General features: G+C 36.8%; 2 long non-coding RNA genes across 3 annotated transcripts in view; one reads left to right on the top strand and one right to left on the bottom strand.

The window, feature by feature from the left end:
- LOC123649203 overlaps positions 1–13,252 on the bottom strand; it is a 79,852-nt gene extending 66,600 nt beyond the window's left edge. Inside the window, exon 1 of the long non-coding RNA XR_006738904.1 lies at positions 13,068–13,252. This is a non-coding gene — a long non-coding RNA (uncharacterized LOC123649203). The remainder of the gene's footprint in view (positions 1–13,067) is intronic.
- Positions 13,253–13,409: 157 nt separating this feature from the next.
- Positions 13,410–21,695, top strand: part of LOC123649113 — a 226,587-nt gene continuing 218,301 nt past the window's right edge. For both annotated transcript variants that reach the window (XR_006738873.1, XR_006738871.1), the window contains exon 1: positions 13,410–13,489. This is a non-coding gene — a long non-coding RNA (uncharacterized LOC123649113). The remainder of the gene's footprint in view (positions 13,490–21,695) is intronic.

Genomic DNA, 21,695 nt, shown 5'->3' with positions numbered 1-21,695 from the left:
TAGCAATAATTTTATTACTTTATATCTAGTGGGCTGTGTTGACCCTGGCTCTGCTAAACATATTATTTACACTAAACAGTCACATGAAGAATGACACACTTGAACTCTAAGATTGGAGGACCGACGTTAGAGCAAGAATAGACTCAGCAATTATATGAGTCAGTCACTTCATTACACATGTGAAGGAATTATAATGCAACAGACTGTAGGAAATGTGAGCACATCCATAATAAATTAGCAGGCACTGAAAAATAATTTGACTTAAGATTTCTAAAAACATGTAAGAGAAACCAGTGCCATTGTCATTGTGACAGTTCAATCTGTACATGACAAGCCAGGCGACTCAGGATTGCTTTGGTCCTGGATCAGTGAATAGGAGATCACAATAAAAATCAAAACAAGAGGAAACAGCACTGAAGGGCATGCACTTAGAAGACCTCTAAATCTTTTCTGGTTTTAAGATAATTCTCTAGTTGTTGTATCAGCTCGTGGTTCCTGAAGGTTCTCTTTGAGTCCATATTCTATTATTTGACTTATTTTTTCTACTCTAGCCTGTGTGATTTAGTTTTTCTTCTCTATGAGTTTGCTGCAAACAAAAGTAATAATAACTATAACTTCAATAGGATAAGTATTTAATGTTTTCAATTTTAAAATTATTTTTAACGATGCATTATTATCTGAATAGCATGCATGTCACCAAGAAGAGATAACAGTGTTTGATGATTCTTACAGAATTTTGGTGCCTTATAGGCATTGTCTGTCTCCTTCCCAACATGATGCAGTCACTTATGGTTATAAATTTAACCAAAGCATAAATAAATGAGTAACTCGGGGGATTTTGCTCTGCAAGTGAGGACCCATGTATATATGTATATGTGTATACTTGCATGCATTCACCATATTGACTTGCACATTTCTTCATTTTGTTTGATTTCTTGTTTTTTATAAGAAATGGAAGAATCATTCTAAAGGACCTCTGATCATTCATTTAACAGAAATTAGTCTGTTTTACTATTGCTGTTCCAATCACCAGATAGGAAAAAAATAGAACTGTGAAATCAGTTTTTCTGGAATTTTGGTAGCAGGGGAAGCCATATTGATTGACATTACAAGTCTGCTGGGGAAGATGATGGTTTAAAGTAATAACCATAGCAAAAAGAGGCCTAGGGGAAAATACAAATTTACCAATGTTCTTTATATTTTTAGAGATACTTCCTCGATATTCTTTGGTTTAAAATCTTTGACTTTTTCTTCATTTTTCTAAGCACATTTCATCCCAGGTATTCACAATGCAAATGTTAAGCTTTTTTCTTGAATATGTTATTTGTATTCTAAGAATTTCAGTCTCTTAAAGACTCGGCATTAAACTTTTGCAGGTGTTTATGGCAAGTTCTTTTCATTACTTCTTTTGTTAATCTGTTTCATATAATAAGCAATTTGACTAAAAGAGACTAACTTGAATAATATAAATATGTCTTCCTTAATAAATAGGAAGGAGGCACACATTGTACATGATGACTCTTAACAAATCTACTTGAATTTTAATTGCAACCCTACCACTTGTTAGCTGTTTAGGTTTGGGCAAGTTTTTAAATCTCTCTCCTATACAATCTTCTCATCATAAAATAAGCTTATGCTGTTGGAAAGACAAGATAACAGATATGAAAATCTTGAAAAACCCTTTATGCAAAGTAAGCGTTCAATTAATGCCATCATTGTTATTATGGCTTTATAAATGTGTCTTTTTCTTAGAACATTTATGGCGAGCAGTGAAATGTGAGGATTGCTTATTGTCATTTACTTTTGCTACTTCATTTCAAATATTTATAACTAATATACAGCTCCTGTAGATCTTTATGTAAGTTGGCTAGACCCATGCTTTTACACATCTGGAATAAAGCCAGAGATATTAACACTGATTTTCAAATGGAAAGAGCCAAGAATTAAGTACAGTTAAGATTTATTGAGTACCTACACTTTCCTGAATTAGCAGTGTAGGAGACGTTTCTCAAGAATACCCACCTGATGTGTTTTAAGTATGCTAAACTCTAGGCTGCTGTCACTTTGTTAAAGGTAGAGGTCACTGCAGATTTAGGCTTCAGTTCTCCTACCATTGCGCGCACACACACACACACACACATACATACACACACAAAAGCTATTTCCTAGGGATTTAGTCTTCACTAATTGTTATATGGGTGGTTGATAGCAATGTGTTCCTTGGACAGTACAAAATGGCTGCATCACATCAAACTAATATATGTTTTAGGTATTTTGATGGATTGAATTGTATGCCCCCAAAATTTATATGCTAAACCCCCAATGATTAGTACCTCCAAATGCCATTGTATTTGGAAATAAAGTCTTTAAGGAGGTAATTAAAATTAAATGAGGTCATAAGGGTGGGGCCCTTATCCAGTATGATTGCTGTCCTTACAAGAAGAAGAACAGACACCAGAGGAGTGGACACAATAAGAAAAGATGACGTGAGGACACAGTGAGAAGGCAGCTGGCCATCTGTAAGCTAGGAAGAAAGGTCTCAGGAAAAGTGAAACCTGCCAATAGCTTGATCTTGGATTCCCAATTTCCAGTACTATAAGAAAATTTCTGCTGTTTAATCTACCAAGGCTGTGTTATTTTGTTATGTAAGTCCTAGAAAAACTAATACAGGTGTTGAACATGGATGGAAAAGAACTCCAGGATTTGGATATATTGCCATTGTCCTATAGTTCATGTTGTGTTATTGTTATTATTCCCAAAACAATCATATCTGGATAGGAAGATATATGCAGAATCCCTTCACAAATATCAGGGGTCCTTTATATTCTATGCAATGTTACTCGAACATATGGAGGAAGAAAATGCAGTGACTTGACTTTAACAACACCTTTCCATACTCAGTATCTAGGAAAAAGTATGGTTAAAGATACCCTCATCTTCAATCATTCAACTTCACATCTGGGGGCTGTAGACAAATGAGAGTCAAGGACTGCTTCTTCTGTCTCCAAGCTTCCCTATAAGAGTTATAAAACTTAGAGCTGCATTAACAGTCAAATATTCTTCTCTAGCCAGCTCAAGACAATACTAGGTAGTACCATGAAAAGACAAGAATTTCGGCTACTCCATGTAGGCTTGAGAAGCCTAGGAAATCAAGGTAGCAATTACTACTTCCCTCACTTGCGAATTCCTCCAGAACTTTTAGGCTAAACTCAAAGTTCCCATGTATGAGTAGCTATTTTTCTACACATCCTGAGGCCCAATGCCATCAAGTTTTTTAGTGTCCAATGTGTCTACTCCTGTTCATTTTAAGCCTGAAGAATGAAAGCCTGTTCAGCTCAACATGGATGAGTCTCCTTCCCTTGGTTCTTGCCCTTTTGTCTGCCTTCTGTTAAGTCCTGTTGGAAGACCTTCTGAGTACTAGTTCTTTGGGAATGGGATAAATAGTAGCTAAGCAGGTTGGACTAATAATCAGCAGAACATTGGTGACTCTAATATTCAATCATTCTTTACATTACCTACTTCAGAACATCTGCATCTCCTCAAAATCTACCAACTCACTATCTGGGATGCATATTGCATCACGTATACCATATGTTGCAACCATCACTTAAGTAAGAATCTTGAAGGACATTGATCCTATTGCCTCTGTGTGGTTGCTAAATCCATCCCATCTCTTTAAAGCTATCTGTGCATCACTTTCTGTGGAACAGAGTTCTAGATCTTACCCACACAAGTTTCCTTCCTTCCTGGGCATAAAGAATACTGACCTTTCCAGGTAGACTACAATTTTCAAGACAACATTAGGATGAGCTATTCTTTTCATCTCCATTTTACACATGAGGGAACTGAGGTATCCAGAAAATAAGCTCCAAGTCACAAGCCAGTTGGTGGAGCCGATATTCTAACAGAAACATCATGCTTTCCAAACCTGCATCCTTAAGCACCGATCCAGTTCTTATTGCTCTTTTTGCAAGTATTAATCTCATATTTTTTCTAATCTCAAGCTGTATTTTAAAAACTTGTGTGTGATGTTAATGAAGGTAAAATTTCATAGGTAAAAAAGATCTATATGAGGTAGGCAGGAAGTAAGTGGTAGATAAAGAATCTGTCCTAACCACATAGAAACGGTAACTTATTAATAGCTTTCAGCATAGGAAATCATGTTTGAAACCCCACCTTCTTACTAGATAGACATCAGTTGCTATTAGAACTATTTAACACTCAAGTAAGAAACTAATTAGACATCTAATTCAAAGAGCAGTAAATAACTTTTAGAATACACCTGAACAAAGTGGCCATTTAATAAGTGATCATTTCCCTTAACTAACCTCCGATAGTTTCACTAAGCTTAAGCACCTAATAAAATGCACCAAAGAAGAGGGCACATGGTCAGTTTAGCTACCGGCTATTAGAGATCATCTGAGCCTGGCATCTCCCTCTTAATATTATACTATCACAGTCTGTCAGATTTTACCTCTGGCATCCTAGATTTATGAACAGATCTTTTTTTTCTGCACAGGTTCTATTTTGAGTTCAGGCTCCATGCTTATTGAATCAGGAAGAACTTTGTAAGATATTTATGTCTACCTAATCTGACATCTGACTCTTCTAGGAGTTCTTATTTGCTTCAAAGCCTCCTAACTGTTCTTTCTAAATCGATTTTGGACCTCTCTAGACAGAGGGCAGGATGATTCAAAAAATAGTAAATATATACATAAATAAGTAAATTAGACCAAGCCAATCCCCACTTAAATCTCTTCAGTGTTTTTTCTTTTTCTTTTTTTTTCACATTTAAAATGAAATTCCAAGTCTTTATCATGGCCTACATGACATATCTGCTTTATCTGGTCCCCAGCCACTTCATAGGCTCTGCTAGGAGAGAAAGGGAACCTCATTAAAGCCTGGAGAGGTAGAAGGCTAGGCTTCTCACCCTGCCCTTGGTGTGGGATAGAGCAAGGGGAGTACAGTTATTTTCTGTGGTAATTGGCTAGGGTACAGCAGATATTGTCTAAAAGCTTTCTGTCTTGCTAGAATTTCTGTCTTGTTAGGCTATCCCTTTCCTGGCCCTTTGGCTAGAGAGGCAAAAGAAAACTCATCCCCATGTTATTACTGGGCCCCAAGGTCCTGAGCCAGTCTGCCTTCTTCTGTCCATCTGTTAGAGTGTTGTAATGTTTGCTTTGAATATAATAGCTGGGGATTTTATTTTTACTTAGGAGGAAGAACAGAAAAAGTTATTTATACTCTATTTTCATGTAAATGGAAATCTGCATTCATTTTTTAAATTTGCATTTTATATTTTTTTTAAAAGAGAGACCGCAACTTTATAATTATATTTTGAGGCTCACTGAAACTGGATCCACCTGTGGTACATGGTACATAATAGGTGATCAATAAATATTTAGTATTAGATATTTATTACATCCACAGTTAGGTTTCTATAAGTAGGATCTCATGAAATCACAGTACTAGACATTGAATTCTCAAAAGAATGTTTCCCTTGAAACATCGAAAAATTGTAAGGACAAAAAATCTAATTTAAAATACCCCTCAAGAAGTGATGGTAACTACTCTGCAATATCTTACATTTGGGCTAATGTCTATAGGGTTTGGGGGAAAAATAACTATAGAAAACAAACAGAAAAACTCCAGCTAAATGGCACTGATTGAGATTGCTGCGAAAGGTCTCTAAGATCCATTTGTACTCAGCACAGGTTTTGACTTTCATCTAAATACTAAATGTAAGCCTCACTGTTCATCTATTCCAGTAGTCTCCAAACCTAGGTTTTCTATGAAATCACTCAGTAGTTTATTTCCAAGTGTAAAAGAGATGTAAAATTTTATACTAATTATAAAATTAATATTATTGAATTACATACTATTTGGAGTTCTAAGCATTAACTTATAACTAGCTCTGCAAAACTACAATTGAAATGGCTAAAGTAACTTAAAAACAAGGAAAAAATCTTCATCAATAGGTAGGTACCATGATCCATATGGCACAAATTTTAAGAAATATTTGCTAAACAGAGCATTGAATGAGACCAATTTGAAGAAAGGCACCATAACTGATGTTCAACTCTTCTTTCTAAGAAAACAAGATGTTGGTATAATAAGTAAATAGAGAAGAAGTTGTCAGAATGCAAGTCTCAACTCCTAATTTAGAGGAAAAATGGAAGAAAGACTAGGTAAAAAGGCTTTAAAGGAGCAGTTAAACTGAAAGCCCCTTTCCCACACTGAAAAGGCTTCTGAAACCTGTGAGAGCTTGATGGCCTCTGGGCAAGCATACCTACACTAAACACATGCAAGAGGTAGTAGGTTATTTCCCTATTAAGGAGAACATTACAATAGAAAAGACACTGAATATCCTCATACAATATATGGAGCAGAGTTTGGACCAAATAAATCTCCAGAAAGCTCATCCTGACATAGAGATTTCAGCAAACACAAAAAAGAAACTGTCTAAATGTTGGATTATAGACTTTACACCAGCGATCTCTCCTGCTAAAGCTCCAGATGAGAGAAGATACTCAGTAACAAAACAACTGTACAATGTGGGGATTGAAGGATGATCTCTTATGGTTTTATACAAATATTAGACTTGAATAGGCCTCTTCTTTTTCAAGAATGAAGAAAAAAATGAAAAGCAAAAACCCTCAAAATGGAGCCTCTGGGATAATTTTGTCAAGTAAATTAAGAAAATATAGTAGCAAGGGAAAAAGTATTCCATTCATTAAGTCAATGAATATTTATTGAGCATCTATGATGGGCCAAGCAATTATTCTAGGTTTTTGGGATACGTCAAAGAATCTTACCCACATGGAGATTATATTTGGGAGTGGGGAATGAAAGGACAGAAAATAAGCAATAGGTATAAACCATAAATTAACAGATGTATTAAGTACTAGGACATGGTCAGATTCAGGATATGTTTTGAAAGTAAAGCCAACAGATATCATAATGAACTGGATACAGAATATGAGAGTAAAATAGGAATCAAGAATGTCTCAAAGATTTTTGGCCTGAGTTAGTAGAGAGCTGAAATTGCCAGAGAATGAACTAGAGAAAGCTTTCTTTGGAACAGATTCAGAGGGGCAAGATCATGAGCTCAGTTTTAGACATGCATAGATTTAGTATTGCACCACCAGAACAGTGGAGTAGTTTGCAAGCTTTCTGTAGTGTTCTCTACCTGTCAATGGGCTTAGTTAAGTTTGGTTTTAGGCAAATTTAGACCATGCGAAGTTTTCTCATATGGTAAATATAATTCTGATTTGTCATGCTTGTTTGGGGAAATAATCAATAAAAGTGATTTTAAGCACTTTGTAAGAAGTTAAAAAAAATACCTGCACAAAAATTACAACCTAAGTGCATGTGGCTAGAATGCCAGTAGTTTTACTAAAATATATATATGTGTGTGTGCATGTATATATATGTATATATAATATATATATAAAGAAAGTGTTCTGGCTGTGCAGTTATTCAGAAAATAAATAAACAAACACTGGACTTAAATGGGACTATAGAACAAATGGGCCTAGCAGATATTTACAAAACTTTTTACCTAGAAATTACTGAGTATATATTGTTATCAGCACATGGAACATTCTCCAATATTGATTATATCTTAGGCCACAAAATGTGTCTTAAAAAATTCAAACAAAATATAAATAATTTCATGTACCTTCTCAGACCACAGTGGAATAAAACTAGAATTCAACTCCAAGAGAAACACTCAATTTTACACAAAGTCATGAAAATTAAACAACCTGCTGCTGAATGATTATTGGGTCAATAATGAAAATAAGATGGACATCAAGATTCCTCAAAGTGAACCACAAATAGAACACAAGTTATCAAAATCTATGGGATTCAGCAAAAGCAGTTCTAAGGGAAAAATTCACAGCCTTAAATGCCTACATCAAAAAGACAGAAATATCACAAATCACAGTCTAATGACATGTTTCAAGGAACTAGAAAAGACAGAGTAAACCAAACCCAAAGCCAGCAAAAGAAAAGAAATAGCTAAGGTCAGAGCAGAATTAAACTAAATGGAAAATGAAATAGAATAAAAAACAATACAAAGGATTAATGAAACAAAAAGTTGCTTCTTTGAAAAGATAAAAAAAATTGATAGACTTCTTGCTAGATTACCAAGGAATATAAAAGAAACGATCAAAATAAGCTCATTCAGACATTAAGAAAGAGGCATTACAACTGATATCTCAGAAATACAAAATACCATCTGTGAAAACTATCCAAATCTCTATGCATATAAACTCTAAAATGTAAAGAAAATGGACAAATTCCTGAAAACACACAACTTCATAAGACTCAATCAGGAAGAAATAGAACATCTGAATAGACAAATAATGACCAATGAGATTAAAGCAATAAAAAAAAAGCTACCAAAAAAATAAAGCCCCAGAACAGATGGACTCACAGCTGAATTTTACTAGATCTACAAAGAACTGATACCTATGCTGTGGAAAGTATTTCACAACACTGAGAAGGAGGGAATTCTCTCCAATTCATTTTATGAAACCAGTATCACCTTGATACCAAAGCCAGGAAAGGACTCCACAAAAAAAGAAATTATGGACCAATATCCCTTATGAATATAGATTAAAAAATCCTCAATAAAATACTAGCAAACCAAATTCAATAGCACATCAAAAAAATAATCCAGCATGAACAAGTGGGCTTCATCCCAGGGAAACAAGGATGTATCAACATATGGAAATCAATAAATCTGATTCTTATACTTGCTTTGGCAGCACATATATTAAAATAAATGTAATTCAGCACATAAACAGAAGCAAAAATAAAGATCATGTGATCATCTCAATAGATGTAGAAAAACATTTGAAAAATTTCAGCACACTTTCATGATAAAAACCCTCAACAAACTAGGCATAGAAGAAACATATCTCAACATTATCAAAGCCATATATGACAAAACCACAGCCAACATCATACCGGATGGGGAAAAGTTGAAAGCATTGCCACTAAGAACTGGAACAAGACAAGGGTGCCCACTGTCACCATTTCTATTCAACACAGTGCTGGAAATGCTAGCCAGAGCAGTCAGGCAAGAGAAAGAAATAAAGGGTATCCAAACTGGGAAAGAGGAGATCAAACAATAGCTATTTGTTGATGACAGGATCTTATATCTAGAAAACCCCAAAGACTCCACCAAGAGACTTATGGTACATAAATTGATACATAAATTCAGCAAAGTCTCAGGTTAAAAAAAAAATCAATGTACATAAATCAGCTCCATTCCTATACACCAGTAACAGTCAAGCTGAGAGTCAAATCAAACATTCAGTTTGACAATTTAGCTGCAAAGAATATAAAATACCTATGAATATACTTAGCCAAGGAAGTGAAAGATCTCTATAAAAAACAACTACACTAAGGAAAGAAATAGAAGATGATAGAAACAAATAGAAAAACATATCATGTTCATGGGTCAGTAGAATCAACATTGTTACAATGTCCATAATACCCAAAGTGACTTACAAATTCAATGCAATCCCCATCAAAATACCAATGTCATATTTCACATATCTAGAAAAAATCATTCTATGCTTCGTGTGTAACCAGAGAAGAGCCCAAATAACCAAAGCAATCTTAAGCAAAAAAGAACAAATATGAAGGCATCACATTACCAGATTTCAAGCTATACTAATAGTACTATTATACTAATCAAAACATCATAGTACTGGCACAAAAATAAAGATATAGACCAATGGAATGGAAGAGAGAACCCAGATATAGAACCATCCAAATACAGCCAACTTATCTTTGACAAAGCAGAGAATAATATACACTGGGGAAACGAAGCTCTATTCAATAAGTTCTGTTGGGAGAATTAGATAGCCACATGCAGAAGATTGAAACAGAATCTGTATCTCTTACCACTTACAAAAACTAATTCAAGATAGATAAAAGACTTAAATGAAAGGCACGAAACTATAAAAATTCTAGAAAAAACTATTGGAAAAATTCTTCTAATTATCGGCCTAGGCAAAGAACTATGGAGAAGAACACAATGACAATCACAGCAACAACAAAAATAAATATATGGGATTTGATTAAATTAAAAAAAAAAAAACTTCTGCACAGCTAAGTAAATAATCAACAGAGCAAATAGACAATCTACAGAATGGGAGAAAATATTCACAAGCTATACATCCAATAAAGGGCTAATAACCAAAATGTACTGAGAACTCAACCAAATCAGCAAGCAAAAAAAAAAAAAAACATTAAAAACTGGGCAAAAGACATGAACAAAAGCTCTTCAAAAGAAGATAAATGGCCAATAAACATATGAAAAAATGTTTAATGTCACTAATCATCAGGGAAATGCAAATTAAAACCACAATGTGGTACCATCTTACCCCAGTTAGAATGGCTTTTTTAATTAATAAAAAGTTCAAAACAGTAGATGCTGGTGTGGATGCAGAGAGAAAGCAATGCTTATACACTGTTGGTAGGACTACAAATTAGTACATCCTCTACGGAAAACAATATGGAAACTCCTTAAAGAACTAAAAGTAGGCCTACCATTTGATTGAGCAATCCAAATATTGGGTATTTACCCCAAGGAAAAGAAGACATTTTATCAAAAAGACAACTGCATTTGAATGTTTACTGCAGCACAATTCACAACTACAAACAAAACGAATCAACCCAAGTGCCTGCCCATCAATTCAAGAATGGATTGATGCAATGTGTTATATGTATACTACAGAATACTACTCAGCTATGGAGAAGGATAATTAAGGCCTTTTGCAACAACTTGGATAAAACTGGAGATCATTATCCTAAGTGAAGTACCTAAAGAATGCCAAAACAAATACCACATGTACTCGCTATTAAGTTGGAATTAACCAATGAGCACGTGTGTGCGCAGAGGGAAGTAAAACGCAGTGGAAATCAAGTAGGGGGCAGGGGGAGGAGGAGTTAGGCAAAAACCTACTTATCTGGTACAATGATCACTATCTGGGTGATGGGCACACTTATAACACTAACTTAAGCAAAACAAAACATTTGTACCCCTGTAATATTTTGAAATAAAAAAAGAAAGTTAATCATAATCTTATAATATAATTCAGCAATTGTGTTTCTTGGCATTTACTCAAAGGAGCTAAAAACTTATGACCATACAAAAACCTGCATGCTTATGGTTACAGCAGCTATATTTATACTTGCCAAAACTTAGAAGCAACCAAGATATCCCACAGTAGGTGATTAGGTAAACTATGGAGAATACTATTCAGCAAAGAAAGGAAATGAATTATCAATCCATGAAAGACTTGGAGAAAACTTACATGCATATTGCTAAGGGAAAAAAGCCAATATGCAAAGGCTACATACTGTATTATTCCAATTATCTCACATTCTGTAAAAGGCAAAAATACGAAGGCAGTACTGTTCAGTGGTTGACAGGGGTTTGGGCAGAGGGAGGAAGGGATGAATAGGTAGAGCAGAGGGGACTTTTAGGGTAGTGAAACTATTCTGTATGATACTGCAAGTTGGATATGACATTATCCATGTGTCAAAACCCATATATCTATGAAACACTAACTGTGAATGTTAATGTAAATTATGGACTTTAATTAATAATGTATCAATATTAGTTCATCACTTCTAACAAGTGTACTAAGCTAATATAAGATATTCATAAGGGAAACTGGTGAAGTAGGGAGAGGTGGCACATGGGAACTTTGTTCATTCTGCTCACTTTTTCTGTAAAACTAAAATTTCTTTTAAAAACCTATTCATTAAAACATATGGCATGTGGTTAAATAGAATAGATGTCATTAGAGTTCACAGAGAGAATCTATTAGGGTAACCTGGAAAAATCTGTCCAGTGATGAAGATGGGATTTGGATTAGGCCTCCAGTTTGCTCAGAATGGGAATAGGTAGAGAAGAGGAAATATAACATTCCAGATAAGGAAGACAAATATAAGCTGGTGAAAAATTCGATAAAAGGTTATATAAGGTATCAAAATAGTCACTGAAGTCACTGCCTTTCAAAAGATCCATTGTTATTGTTTGTCAAGATTAGTTTTCAAAAACAAGATAAACTTTTTTCTTCCCAAGTAGTGAGGATAGACTTGTGTGCCAGTTCAGTTATGCAACGTGGGACAGAGGAAAGCCAACCCTTCTATCCAGTGACTGAAACTGGTCCTCAGCTGTATCTTAACTCTGTAAACAACAGTCAACTGAACAAAGGAAATTTCTTGAAGAGAAGTGAAAGCAGGTTTTACTATCCCCAAATGGAATGGGTACATAAAAAATTATCTACCCGTTGGCAAACTTTTCAAAGTTGTAGAAGAAGCTATTGCTGTGCCCTTCCCAACACGCCTCACCCATGGTTTAGCCACTACCCCTAGGGTCATTTTCATTTTCTTAATATGTAGTCTCTAAAACAACCACATTTAGGAACTTTTGCCAATAAGCTAAAGAATGAGTTCCCACTTACACTTCGTACTAATTTATAACCATGTCATACAAGCATCCTTCTTATTAAGGAAATACATGAATGTTATGTGCCGAAGGTTTAAAATGGATGCAAAATCCTAAAACTTGAAAAAATGGGTATCTGGCAATTGGATTATTGGTCTCTTAGACCCCTTACCTTTCAGAGGTAACTACAGTTTCCAAGTCACCTGATCCCTGTAGGCTTCAACTTTCCCTACAACTAAGACGTTTCCTATTAACAGCCCTATCTCTACCCGCCCCATCTTTCCGGACTTCCTATCACCCCCTCCCCCCTTTCCACAGCAACTTGCCCCCCCCAGCTGACCCCGGGGTACACAGAAGACCACACAGATTTCCGTGGCAGCCGGACCTACAGTGGCTCAGGCCCTCCTGACTGTGAACGCTACACATTGCTCTCCCGGGCCAGATAAATACCTGTTCTTTACGGTAAAAAGCTCAATGCTTTTATTACCAAGACATCATTTAATCACTTATGTTCCAGATCCGGTTACTTAATGCTGATTAGTTTGTGTAATCCTCACAGAAAACTGTCAGGCTGGTACTAAATAGCACTCACGTCACAGGTGCAGGCACTTTGGCGCAGAGCGGTTAAGTCTCTCAACCTGTGCCGAAGTTAATCTTCGCGCTCGGGCGGCCGGAGTCGGCCCTTCCCTCACCCGTGCGCGGGGACAGGGCGCGCTGAGGCCGGCGCGGCGAAAGGCTGCGCACCCGGCTCCCCGCGCGCGTCCTGAACGCTCTCGCGGCGCGCGGGAGTGCGGGGCCTTCACTGGTCCCGGCGCCCCTCTGACCCCGTGGTCGCTATCGGGGAGACCGGAGGCCCCGGCGGCGCGCCCGGAGCCCGGGTCTCCGCATGCGGGCGGGGCCCGGCCGGAGCCCCTCCCCCGGCGGGTGACTTGGCGGCCGCCGCCGCAGCGGTCCGGGGAGAAGGCGGCCCTCGTGAGCTTCCCGGTTTCCGCGGCTCCGGAGAGAGCCCCCCAGGTAGGTGTCGGTGACCCCGTCCCCCATCCAAGGTCGGGGCGGGTGGGGAACGTGGTCGTGGCGCTCGCGCTGGGACAGCGGACTCGCCCCGCCGGAGCCGGCGTCCCCGCGGCCAAAGACGGGCTCCGCAGCCTCCGGCCGGCGCCCCCGGCCCCGTGGGTGAGCCGCCTTCCCCAGCTCGTCGGCTGTCGCCGGCAGACCCCACCGTGGACTTGACCTCGTAGCCCAGTTTTCCCAAAGTTACCCAAACTTGAACTCCTCTGCGCGTTGGTCTCTGAGCGCCCTACGTGAAAGGCACTTGCAGTAGGTCTTCAGTGTGTGCTCTGTCTGCATCATTTCTGGTGACAAGTGTGATGACATATGGAATTTGTCTGTCTTTTTGCTCCTGTCTCAGCCACCTGCCTTGGCTGCACAGTGTGGCTGGGGTCCGAGGGGAGTGCCTCTCCTGCCCACTGCCTACTCCGGGCAGGTAGAGTTGCTAAGGCCGGGCTCCTCTCCCCCAGACTTCCTGAGAGACGAGAGGTTTGTGTTACATAAGTTTTAAAGGCAGAAACGTGACATAAAAGATGTTTATTAGTTACATTTTCTGTGGATAAGCAGTATTTAAACAGATATGAGTTTTTGACTCTCTTTAAGTTATATGACATTAGGAGAGAAATTGGTAAATTCTGCCACCAGCTTAAATTGTTTTGGGCCAGTTTGCTTAGGATCTCATTTTTTTTTTTCCAAATGGTTAAAAAAGTGAATGGAATGTGATAATTCTAAAATTCTGATTTCTAGCATATCTGTAACTCAGTAAATAGAGGTGAGGTAGAGGACTAAGATAACCAGATACAAGTTGTCTAATTTTCTGTTTAGAAGAGTTGCAACTTTTTCCCTTTCTGGAGCTGCTTTTGGCATGACCTAGGAATTGGTTCCCCATCTGACAAAAGCCTTTCATTTGTAAAATGCCAACCAGTGAAACTGACTTCTTCCTCAGGGTGAACTGGTCAAACAGTGCATCTCATCCTCCCCAGTCTTGGGGGAGGAATAACTCAGTCTTGGGTCTGAGTTTCTAATTAATGCTTCTTTAATTTTCAAAATGCTAATAATGAATTTTGATGGAGAACCACTTTTAATTTTCCAAGAAAAATCTGAATATTTCTCTTACTCCCATTTAAACACGTGATGGCAAAATGCACAATTTTGGTTTGTTTTACACTTTGGAGTGAAGGGAAATACTCCAGAATTTATGCATTTAAAACGTTTTCAAATGATATTTGGAAACAGTCATGATAAATCTTTAGGTTTACTTTTGGAGTGAAGGAAATAGTCAGATTTTGCCTGAAGAAAAATATGGCACCTGTCATCTCTAGGAGCTCAAATACTTATTAGCTTTGGGCAGTTGCAAACAGGTTCTTAGATACTATAAAGATTCATTCAGAAATCAAGTAGATGATTCTGAGGGAAGAGTTGTGTTGGCTAGTGGATTTGAACCCAAGGAAAGTACCACTGTTCTCTGCATCCAGGTGTGAGTGGGGAGGGATTCATTGTGCTTTCTCGCTTGTTTGGTTTGCTTTGGTTGGATTCCCTACCTGTTGGCATTACTTAATTACTCTTCCTCCATTTAGTTACCTTGTCACAGTTCTGGTGAGTGAAGACATGAGAGCCCATGTTTCTTGGTTCCTTACTACATTTCCCATGGCTTCTGTAAGAAAGTGCCACATACTAGGTAGCTTAAAATAATAGAAATATTGCCTCACGGTGCTGGCAGCTAGAAGTCCAAATTCAAGGTGTCAGCAGATATCTGCTCCCTCTAAAGGCTCTATTGAGGAATCCTTTCTTCCTTCCTAGCTTCTCATTGTCATCAGTATTGCGTGGTGTTCTTTCACTTGTAGATGAATCACTCTAATCTCTGCCGCCATTGTCACAGGACTATCTTCTTGTGTGTATGTGTCTTCTTATGACACCAGTGTTAAAGGAAAATATTCATGACACTTGTTAAAGATGGTAAGGCTGACTTTATTGAAGGGGGCCTTCACAATAGCTGTATGGGACTGCTGCGGTGGGATCCTGCAGCTGAGGAAGAGTAATTGGATTTAGCTTTGACTTCAGTAAGGAGAAGTGGGGATATGTAACCAAGGAGCAGAATAACGGTCGGTCATTAGATAGAAAATTATTAAAAGGAAATATTAAGGATAAGGACTTTTTGGCTAAACTGTCTTGATATGATTGATTATTGCTAAAGGCAAGTCAATTTGATAAGCTATTTAGGGGTGTCAGATACCAAGAGTAGGGGATTTTTATGAAAATGACTTACAAGGATTCTTGCATAACTTGGATTCTATAAGGACAAGGAGGGAAGCCCAAGTTTGGCTCTCATCAAGCAGGGGACTCAGAGAAACTTGACTACAGTTTTGGTCAAAGGAGAGTTTTTGTCACCAGTCATAATGGATTAGAACTCACCATAATGACCTCATCTTAACTTGATTGCATCTGCAAACACCCTGTTTCCAAATAAGGTCATATTCATAGGTACATGGGGTTAGGACTTCAGTGCATTTTTGGCAGACATAATCTAGCTCATAACACTTACCATTCTCTTTCTGTGTGCGCTGGCAAGCAGCTTTGTACTTTTGTTTCTCTACCTGTTTGTAACTCACCCATACCCCTTAAAGAGGCTGTAAAGACCAGAGACCTGATTTATGTAGAAGAAATTTAAAAAAATAAGGTTTATATGCTAACTTCAGCAAGTACTTCAAATACATTGGTTTTTAATGTAGACAAATACCACATTAAAGGCATTAAGGGGTATGTTATCCCTGTACTCCTTTGTACTGTAAACTAATTCTTGGAATTTTCTTGGTATCACTTTTCCAGCAACCTCAAAGTACTTCCCATATGATATATCATTAAGCTGTATGATTTAAAGCAGGGGCCAATACCTAATTTTGTTATTTCTCTTAACATATCTAAAAATTTTTCTTGTTAGTAGAGATTTTACTTTACATATTTTACCTGCCTGTGGCCTTGTTTTCAGGGACATTCTTAGTTTTTAGCATGAAATCTCTGTAAATCTCAATATAAGTAGGGAGATAAACTTTGTACCAGCAAAGCTGATATCCAGTAAACATGTTTTCAGTCATCAGATCATATTAGAAGAAATATTTTTCACTCAGTCACAGTGCTGTTTTAATACCCCAAACACTGTCTTTACATTTATCTATTTCTATTATATGAGATTTTGATTATTTAATTAACGTAGTTGACCTCCTTTATGTTGATGATTCTGTAATATTTTCAAACCTTTTTAAGAAAACTCTTAAAATTCTAAATCCTAAATTTTTTAGAATTTATATATTTTATATTTTTTGATAGTTAAATCCTCTGGTATGTGTCATCTTTTCATTTCCTTTGATTGGATACTGTTTGGAGCTTGACATCGTTATCTAGATGATAGGAATAAGTAAAGGGAAAACTCGAGAGTGAGAATTAATGTCACTGAGTTCAGAGGAAAAAGAATGTTCTCCTTTTATTAAAACAACAGGATAGATCTAGATTTACAAAAGTCATGAAGTTAGTACATAGAATTCCCACCCTCACATCTAGTTTTCCTTATTGAGGTCTTACATTATTATGATATATTTGTCACAATTAATGAACCAATCTTGATATATGATTATTAGTTAAATCTGACTTTAGAATGGAACAACATAGGACTCAGCATTTCTAAAATGCATGTTCTTGTCTTTGTACTTGTAGCACCTAGCATTGAAATTGCTGCATTAGCACAAGTTTTTTATGTCTGAACAGTGTTGCAGTCAACCCAAGGTTTCTTAACCTTGGTGCTGTTTTCATATTCTTTGTTGTTGGGCATGTTCTGTGCAATGCAAGATGTTGAAAGCATTATAGGCTCCTACTTAGGAGATGCTAGTAGTACTTTCACCTTCCCTGCCCTCCACCAGCCACACAGTTAAGACAACCAAAATGTCTCCAGACGTTGCCAAATATACCATGGAGAGTGAACACTTCTTTAAAAATGTTTTCAGTAGATAGCAATAATCTATAACATATATTGAATAAACTATTGTACCTAGTTGAGACAACCTATGAGGAAATTAATGTGAAGTTATAAAAACTATGAGGACATTTGGATGAAATGTATTAGCATTATAATTTAAAGGCCTTTGTCCACTACTTTTGTTAAACTTTTGTGAAAAACATGAGCCATATGAATTTAATTTTATTTTCCTTTCTAATGCCCAAGAATGAAAATAAATTGTTAAATATTCATTTAGCTATACCATATTTTAGTAACTCTGTTTATCTTACATTGGGGTCCAATTTTATAATGTGTATGTTGATCTACTTCTAAGGAGTTTAATATATTCTCAACATTACAAGTGATTATAGAATTTTTTTTTTCTTTTTTGGCCCATAACTAGTTTTCACAGCAGGGCCATAATTGACGCTCACTGTATGGATCATGGTTGGTGCTGATTATCCCTTTGTACCTTCTGAGTAAATGTAATTTACTTGATGTCTCTGCTTTAGGTCTTCATTTTTAGGATTTTATTGTAATAAGTTGATAATTTAGTATGCATTCTTAGAGGCAAAAATGATTTTTAATATTATAAATGTTATATAATTATTTAATATTGCTTTGGAAGTTTCACTCTTGTTGCTAAATTTTTTTGGTTGAGTTCAAATTTATAGGAAGGTCTTTGCTTTTGTAAAACAGCTACTGCTTAAAAAAAAAGATGAGCTTGCTTGAAAAATGAGTGCTAAGTGTCCTAGAATTATTATATATAGTGCTTAAGAGCGTGTATAGTGTGCCATAGAACTAGCCAAGGCAATTTCTGAGCCTTTTGTTGGCCCAGCTTCAAAAGGTTTGTATCTGACAGAATCAAATTTGTATGCTTCATCTCTTACTTATAGGTCTGCACCATTTTATTTGGTGTTCAGTGCTCATATCTAAATGTAGAGAAGCATAATTTCAATCTCTAGAATCGTAGGATCATTAATTTATATCCAAAATTAATTTTAAATATAGTGTTCAACACTTGTATTAGATGAAGAAACTAATATAGAAAGGTTAAGTCTCATCCAGGGTTATCACACCTGCTCATTAGACTGATTCCTGGGTCATGATGTTTCTGGAAAATGCTTTACCAGATGTAAATAAACAAGTATCAAGATGTAAATAGTGCCGGGCGCGGTGGCTCACGCCTGTAATCCTAGCTCTGGGAGGCCGAGGCGGGTGGATCGCTCGAGGTCAGGAGTTCGAGACCAGCCTGAGCAAGAGTGAGACCCCGTCTCTACCAAAAATAGAAAGAAATTATCTGGCCAACTAAAAATATATATACAAAAAAAAAATTAGCCGGGCATGGTGGCTCATGCCTGTAGTCCCAGCTACTCGGGAGGCTGAGGCAGTAGGATCGCTTAAGCCCAGGAGTCTGAGGTTGCTGTGAGCTAGGCTGATGCCACGGCACTCACTCTAGCCTGGGCAACAAAGTGAGACTCTGTCTCAAAAAAAAAAAAAAAAAAAAAAAAAAAAAAAGATGTAAATAGTTACGAATTTTAAAGAGGGTTGTCTGTATTATATGCAAATGTTATTTGAGGAGAGCTATAGTTTAAATTCTGATTGTTAGGCTTATCTAAAGTATGCAGTGAATTCTTTCTTGAATCCTATTTAGAAATTACAAATGTTTTTACTGGGCCATGGTTGGTTATGCCAGTTTTCATTTCAACTCTTTTGTTGTCTTAGATGATAAATACATCATTTCCAACCAGCATATGGGGGACCTGTGTTCCTCTGGTAAAATCAGCCTTAAAGAAACAAACAGGTTAACCTGGGTGGGACTGAGCATATTTACTGGTCACATCCAAGGCCCATTATTAATGAAGTATCTGCATCAACATGAGCTAGTTTGGGTCTGTGGGTGGTTATGATTAAGGGAAGAGATCATGCCATGTGATAGTTGGTATTGAATGGTCTGTGAGAACAGAGGGGACCTGAAAACAGTGAATTATATTATGCCTGGAGGACTCTGGAACATTGTGTAGCTCACAGGTACATACTGTTCCGCTCTATTAATTCTTAAAGTGTTTATGCAGTATTACTCAACCTCCAGAACTATCTAATTACCATATTTATGCAGCTGGTTAATATGAGGAAATTTATTCTTCACCCTTTCCCCTATGAAGATTAGCTTTTTCCCCCCGTCATTGAGGCTTTATATTTTTTCCCGTTTTTACTCCTTTCAGTTGTCTTTTTTTTTTTTATTTCAGCATATTATGGGTGTACAAAAGTTTAGGTTACATATATTGCCCTTGACCCCCTTTCCCCCCGCAATTCTAATCTTTTAGAATTTGTATGCTATCCTACCTTTAGCTCACTAGATAAAGATGAAGCACAAGTGATATTACTAGTCCAGAATTCTGTTTTACTGGGAAGTAAAATGCAGTTGGATATCTACAACTTTGAATCTTGCTTCCCTTCCTTCCCCATCTTGCTCCTTGTAGTTGTGTACTATAGCAGATATTTATAATAGCAATGTATGGTATCCTACCTTATGTTAGGACAGTGATTGCTAAGTGTTTTTAAATAGCTTGGTTAAGAGTTCATAAATCTTAGAATTATTCATTTTATTACTTCTAATCTCTTTGGCTCTCTTAAAGCTGTTTCATTTAATTCAAATCTCCAATGAGAGGTTAACACAAAACCTATTTTTCTAGTAGCTGACTTTTTAAATGTTACCTTTACGTATTATGAAAATGTAGTATATATATTTTTTTAATTCTAAAGTATTATGGGGGTGCAGATGTTTTTGGTTAAAAGGATCACTCTTGTAATGCTTGAGTCAGTGTTATTAATGTGCCCATCACCCAGACAGTGCTCATTGGACCCATTTAGGTAAGTTTTCAAACATTTTGTCCTCCCCCACCTTGAATTATTTCCATTGAGTTACATAATACTTCCTTCTATGCACATGTGTACTCATCAGTTTGTTCCAATTTAATAGTACACATAGTGTTTGTTTTTCCATTCTTTAGATACTTCACTTAGGATAATGGTCTCCAGTTCCATCCATATTGTTGCAAAAGGCATTAAGTCATCCTCCTCCATGGCTGAGTACTATTCCATGGTATACATACACCACATTTTGTTAATCCATTCATTAATTGATGGGCATTTATGTTGATTCCACATCTTTGCAATCATGAATAGTGCTGCAATAGACATTTGAGTGCCAGTGCCTTAGTGCCTATTTGATAAAATGACTTCTTTTTGGGGGATAAATACCCAGTAGTGGGAGTGATAGATCAAAAGGTAGGTCAACTTTTAGTTCTTTGAGGAAGTTCCATACTGTTTCCATAGAGGTTGTAGTAATTTTTAGTCCCACCAACAGTGTATAAGCATTCTTTTCTCTCTTCATCCACACCAGCATCTGTTGTTTTTGGACTTTTTAATAAAAGCCATTCTAACTGGGGAAAGGTGATATCTCATTGTGATTTTAATTTGCATTACCCAGATGATTAATGATGCTAAGCATTTTTATATGATTATTTGCCCTTTATCTTCTTTTGAAAGTTTCTGTTCATGTTTTTTGCCAACTTTTCAATGGAGTCATTTGATTATTTTTTCCTAAATATATGTATTTATTTTTTAAATTTTTATTTTTTTATTTTTTTTATTTCAGCATATTATGGGGGTGTAGATGTTTAGGTTACGTATATTGCCTTTGCCCCACCTGAGTCAGAGTTTCAAGTGTATCCATCCATTTTCCAAAAAAAAGAAAAAAATAAAACAGTGCTCACCGCACCCATTAGGTGTGAATAATACCCATCCACTCGTCTCCCATCCCACCTGCCCAACACTGGATGAATGTTACTACTGTATGTGCACTTAAGTGTTGGTCAATTAAGTCAGTTAATACCAATTTGATGATGAGTACATATGGTGCTTGTTTTCCCATTCTTCTGATACTTCATTTAGTAGAATGGACTCCAGCTCTATTGAGGGTAATACAAGAGGTCTAGATCACCGTTGTTTTTTGTGGCTGAGCAGAACTCCTTGGTATACATATACCACATTTTATTAATCCACTCATGTATTGATGGGAACTTGGGTTGTTTCCATATCTTTGCAATTGCTGCTATGAACATTTGAGTGCAGATGTCTTTTTCATAGATTGTCTTTTGTTTCTTTGGGTAGATGCCCAGT

This window comes from Lemur catta, chromosome 13 (genome assembly GCF_020740605.2).
Source record: "Lemur catta isolate mLemCat1 chromosome 13, mLemCat1.pri, whole genome shotgun sequence".
NCBI classification, from domain to species: Eukaryota; Metazoa; Chordata; class Mammalia; order Primates; family Lemuridae; genus Lemur; species Lemur catta.
The sequence above is the reverse complement of the archived record's forward strand: the minus strand, read 5'-3'. Positions and strand labels throughout refer to the sequence as shown.